This window comes from Oryx dammah, unplaced genomic scaffold (genome assembly GCF_014754425.2).
Source record: "Oryx dammah isolate SB20612 unplaced genomic scaffold, SCBI_Odam_1.1 HiC_scaffold_14, whole genome shotgun sequence".
NCBI lineage: Eukaryota > Metazoa > Chordata > Mammalia > Artiodactyla > Bovidae > Oryx > Oryx dammah.
The window spans coordinates 14,745,425-14,751,420 of NW_024070198.1; the positions used below are offsets into that span (position 1 = coordinate 14,745,425).

Below are 5,996 nucleotides of genomic sequence, written 5' to 3' on the forward strand. Positions count from 1 at the left end.
AGTGCATACTAGACACATCTGGGATTAAAATATCATATAACACAGTTTAATTTGGATATCACTGGAGTTAGTTCAAGTTACTGTCATTTCTAAAGAAAGCTTCAATTCATTTGTTATTATTAACAACATGAACTCAGATTTCATTGATGAACATATTTTTGCCCATGATGCGCTTGCCTGGAGGAATTGAAGCACTCTCTAATAGTCTGGTTTGCCCATCTCAGGGAGGTGGATAAAATTCACAGAAGTTAAATGCTTTTGGCTTGAGATTGTATTCCTTTTTCTCCGCAAAGGCAGAATGAATTTGGATGACAGAGTCAAGCGTGAGCCTAACTGGGTCTGCAGTTTTGCTAACTGCTGGGGTCTGAGTAAATTCAGATTCACTTCTCTGCCGCTCAGCAGGCTAATTAGTCCCTAACTTAACTTGGTTTACTGTGCCAGAGGTTATTCTTTCATCGTGCCTCTGGCAGGGTCCTAAAATTCACAGTGGGACGGATTGTAGTTGTGAAAGAAATATGCTCAGTTATTATTTGAATCTCAGAGAGGACAGCAAGAGCTTTTTGAGTTATGCATAGAAACTACATAAATTTGTAAAAAGAACTCCAAAAAGTGACTTTCCTGCACCATCAGTGTAACAGCAGTCAGATAGCCTTGCAGGTTCTCCCAGCGCACCTCTTCGATCTAGGATTTTGACTACCCTTTGCTGACTGAGAACTTCTCTGATGCCAAGTCATGGGATAGCTGACAACAGGTGAAGTGTCTTCCTGACTCAGGCAGGCAAGCCCAGATCAAATTAGTTACAGAGGATCAGAGAGCGTGCTTACTTCTAGCCACGCGGTCTATCTCTGATGAATTGTCACTATCTAAGCAGTCAGGAAGATCTCAAGTATGTCACTTGTTTAGATTATTAGTTTAAAAAAATAAAGAATTTTTAGACAAACACTGTATGTTTTCACTTATATGTGAAATCTAAAAATCAAAACAAACCAACAAATACAAGAAAACAGAAACAGACTCACAGATACAGAGAACAAACTGGCTACCACAGGGGAGGGGAGTATGGGCTAGGGCAAATAGGTGAAGGGAGTTAAGAGGTACAAAGTAGCAGTTATAAAATGGTAAGTCAGTGCTAGCTTTGGTAGCACGTATACTAAAATTGGAATGATACAGAGAAGATCAACATGTCTCCTACACAAGGATGACACACAAATTCATGAAGCAGTCCATACTTTTTTAAAAAAGTACTAAAAAAAGTCATAGGTATGTAATGTACAGCCCAGAGAATATAGTTGATATTTGATCATAAATTTGTATGATATGTAATCTCTAAAAATATTGAGTCATTATGTTGTACATCTGAAACTAACATTGTAAGTCAACTATACTTAAATAAAAAATTAATTAAAAAGAATTTTTAATCCAAAGCCATTTTAACAACTAAAATTCTGTTTTAATTATTAATGCAGATGTTATGCATCTATTTATGATTTGTTTGTTACTTTTTAATTATATGCTGTGTCTTGCAACAGGGAAAATTGAGAAATCCAAATGTTCCCCTCTCACTTTTAAGAGTTGGAGAAATGTCTTCTCAGAGACAAAGATCTGACCAAGGCACCTGGCTGGGGAGCAGTAGAACTGGAACTTTTGTTTATTTCAAGCAAAATTAAGACCATAGTAGAGATACCTAATTGGAGAAGGAAATGGCAACCCACTCCAGTATTCTTGCCTGGAGAATCCCATGGATAGAGGAGCCTGGCAGGCAACAGTCCTTGGGGTTGCAAAGAGACAGACATGACTGAAGCAACTTAGCAGGCAGCATAGATACCTAATACACAATTTTCAATCCTGCCTCTTTGCCTAACATTCTATCATTAAGATGTTTCCACTCCATTAAATGTTTTAAAATCTTGATTTCAGTGTCTGAATCTCATCTGTCATGTTGTCCCACGGAGGGTTTACTGATTCCCCTCTTTTTGGACATTCAGTTGTTGATCCCCAATTTTTTCTATTTAAGTAACTCTTCATTGCCTAGGTCTCTAATTCGTTAGCACAGAGTCCTAGAAGTGAAATTACTAGGTCAAAGTGAAGAGCTTTTTAAAGGCTCCAGATACATGCTGGCAAAATGCTTTCTAAAAAGGTTGCAGCAGTTTGCACTTCAAATAATGATGTGCTAGAGTAGTCTGTCCGGTGGGATGTCAATGAGAGATACCAGATTTGGTACTTCCTAGTTTGAATGTACATTTCTTTGATTACTAGAGATAAAAAACTTTGATATTTCATCAGTGTTCTTTCTCTTGGTTAATTATTAATCAATCACATACTTTGTCCATTTATTTGAGACGTCTTAATCCCATGGACAGAGGACCCTGGTGGGCTGCAGTCTATGGGGTCACTAGAGTCGGGCACAACTGAGCGACTTCACTTTCACTTTTCACTTTCATGCATTGGAGAAGAAAATGGCAACCCACTCCAGTGTTCTTGCCTGGAGAATCCCAGGGACGGGGGAGCCTGGTGGGCTGCTCTCTACGGGGTCGCACAGAGTTGGACACGACTGAAGCGACTTAGCAGCAGCAGCAGCAGCAGTGAATTAAGACTGTAACATATCATTGTCATTTGATGCTGTTTTTCTCAACTAGCATTTTTTCCTGATTATAATACAATGCAAGTTAATTTTGGCTAATTTGGGAAACAGAGAAAGGCACAGCAAAGAAGTCCAAAATCACCTGCATTTCTACCATTTAGTGCTCTTACTAACATTTGGTTCATGGCTTTCTGGGTTTATTTTCTTTTTTTCCCAAATTGAGATCATGTTTTCACATTTTATAACTTTTCACCTAACTTTATAAATCATAATTAAGCAAATTACGTTTATCCTACTATGGGATACTCTGTATATATATTTATGAAGTATCATATTTTTGAAATGTTTATTGTGTGTCTTAATGTGCAGAAAATTTTCCATATGGCCAGATAGGTCTCTGTTCTCCTTGGAGATTACTTCCATGGCTTTTCAATTTGTACTCTTTACTCCTTTCTGTGATTAACTGTTTTTTTTTTCTCCCTTAGGTCTTCAGGTTTTTACTTACGTTCAGCTTTTCATTTGAAATTAGTTTTTTTTTTTTGTTCATATTATGAGTTGAAGACCTATCTGTTTTCTAAATACTTTATTTTCCTTCATAATATATTTATTTCCTCATATATATATTTATATTTCATATATAATTTCCTCAAATAATATACCTATTGGATTATCCTAGATTATTCCTAATCTTTTCTGGTATATTCTAAAGTCAATTTCAGGCCTAAGATATCTATTTGTAAATTCTTTAATGAGTACCACACTGTTTTGGTTATTTAATATTTTAGCCTTATAACAATTACACACTGAATTCTCATTATAGTTATTAAAATTTTTCTTATTTTCCTTGCTTATTCTTATAAATTAAGTTTTGAAACACTTTGTCAAAATGTTAAATATCTGTTCATATTCTGATTAGGATTATAATAAATCTATATATTGGGCTTCCCAGGTGGTGCTGGTAGTAAAGAACCCACCTGTCAATGCAGGAGACATAAGAGATACGGGTTCAATCCCTGGATCGGAAAGATCCCCTGGAGGAGGGCATGGCAACCCACTCCAGTATTCTTGCCTGGAGAATCCCATAGACAGAGGAGCCTGGTGGGCTACGGTCCATAGAGTCACAAAGAGTCAGACACGACTTAGCATACAGGCAAACTTATATATTAATTTAGGAAGAATTAATAGGTTTATATATTTAGTCTTTCCATACTGGTATGTTTCTTAATTTACTCAGATGTTTTTCTATCTCTTACTGAAGTTTGTAGTAACCACCATGTAAATCATACGTGTATGCACGCATGCTCAGTCCTGTCCACCTCTTGCAACCTGGTGGACTGTAGCCCACCAGGCTTCTCTGTCCATAGAATTTTCTAGTCAAGAATTCTGGGTGAGTTGCCATTTCCTACTCCAGTGAATCGTATATTTCTTACTTATTTTTAAAAAAAGTTTTATATTTTTACTTAATCAGCTTAATTTTTTAGCTGATTTTCCTGAACTTTCTAGATAGAGAATTGTGTTGTCTACAAATAATAATTGTTTCTTTTAAATCAGAAATTTGAACATAAATAACTAAAAGGGAGGATGATAGACCTTTTAATTTTATTCCTGATTTTAATAGAAATGCTTTTCATGTTCACTAGTAATTATGATGTTGCTTTTGGTTAAAAATAGTTTGAGGAAGGAGTTTTATATTCATAGTTTTGTTTTGTTTTTTAATGAAAGGGAGTTGAATTTATCACTGTGTGTTTTTTTTTCACATTTGACCAACTGGTATGTTTTATTAACAAGTTTCTCATCATTAAACCATGTTTTCAGTCTTGTTGTGGCAGTTAATTATCATTGTGTTAATGAATTCTATCTGTAAAGTAGAGATTCATCTAGGACTTGTTTAGATTTTGCTTTGTTGGGTTTTTCTTGTTAGATTTTTTTTAGCTGTGGTTGTCAAAGACTGACATTAAAATTAGTGTGCTGCCCCTGAGTGTGCATAGATTGAATTCCTGGAGACCTCCTGTGCTGTCCTGAGAGTGACAGGGGCAGCTTCAAAAATGGTGAGGAGCTGCAGGCCTTGTTGCTGTGGGAGAGAGTGAGGGCAGTGAAGTGTCGGCAATGGCTTGGTTCACTGGGGCTTTCCTGTGAAGTGAAAATGCAGTGTCTTTTTTTTTTTTTTTTTAAACGGGGACACTCTTTTGCACTCATCATAGAATAGGCAGAACTGAAACTACCACTAGAGGGTTAGGCACTGTTCATAACGATTCCAGACATCGAATGGGGACCTCAGTCTCCTTTTCTAAATTGATACGGGATTTTAAGTAGCAAAGCAGCAAAGCTGAAAGACAGGCTTAGAGTCTAGTCGGAGTCAAACTCAATGTCAAGTCTTCATTTAGGTGAAAAGTTAAAAAATAAAATGTTCCTAAGGCATAGAGAAGGGAAGAGAGAAAGTGGTTACAAAACAAAAATATTAAATGGTGAGTACTGTAAATGTGCATTTGACAGCTTTAGGACTGAGAAACTGACCCAGTGATTTAGCTACCGCGTGCATATCTTTGTGGAGAAGTTGAGGAGAATCTGAGCCTAAGATGTAAGAAGGTGGTTGGTTGTTTCTTCAACTCAGTCCTCTTCACACTCTTCCTGCTTCTATATCGCCCCTCATTCTCTGTCTCCTTGTTTTTCTACAGTTTTGTTTTTTCCCAATCTTATTGTCTCACCCACTCAACATTGTCTCGTCCATTCAACAGTCCTTCCGAGTCACTCCCATGTGTCAGGCACTGTGCTGGCTGATGGGGGATGCTGGTGAGCAAGACCCCCATGGCTACTGCCCACCTGAGCTTACCTGAGCCAGGTGATGATGAGGGTGAGAATCTGATGCTCTCTTAATTTATGAAATAAGATGTTACTAACTCTCCCCCTTAGAATTTCAGACATTTGCTTATTTATAGTGGAGAAGGCAATGGCACCCCACTCCAGTACTCTTGCCTGGAAAATTCCATGGACGGAGGAGCCTGGTAGGCTGCAGTCCATGGGGTCGCTGAGAGTTGGACACGACTCAGTGACTTCACTTTCACTTTTCACTTTCATGCATTGGAGAAGAAAATGGCAACCCACTCCAGTGTTCTTGCCTGGAGAACCTCAGGGACGGCAGAGCCTGCTGGGCTGCCGTCTGTGGGGTTGCACAGAGTCGGACACGACTGAAGTGACTTAGCAGCAGCAGCTTATTTACAGAAGGATATTATAAAACATCATGAATGGGGAATCATTTCTATATTGTAAAAGTAGACAGTTTGTTGTTGTTGTTCAGTTGCTCAGTCGTGTCCGACTCTTCGCAATCTCATGGACTGCAGCATGCCAGGCCTCCCTGTCCTTCACCATCTCCCGGAGGTTGCTCAGAGTCGTGTCCATCGAGTCAGTGATTCCATCC

The 5,996-nt window shown here is 38.1% G+C and overlaps 1 non-coding gene across 1 annotated transcript; it reads left to right on the forward strand.

Moving 5' to 3' along the window:
• The first annotated feature begins 1,126 nt into the window (after positions 1-1,126).
• On the forward strand, positions 1,127-1,233 carry LOC120874001. The gene has a single exon (XR_005723575.1). It is a non-coding gene; the product is annotated as a U6 spliceosomal RNA (small nuclear RNA).
• The last annotated feature ends 4,763 nt before the right edge of the window (positions 1,234-5,996 follow it).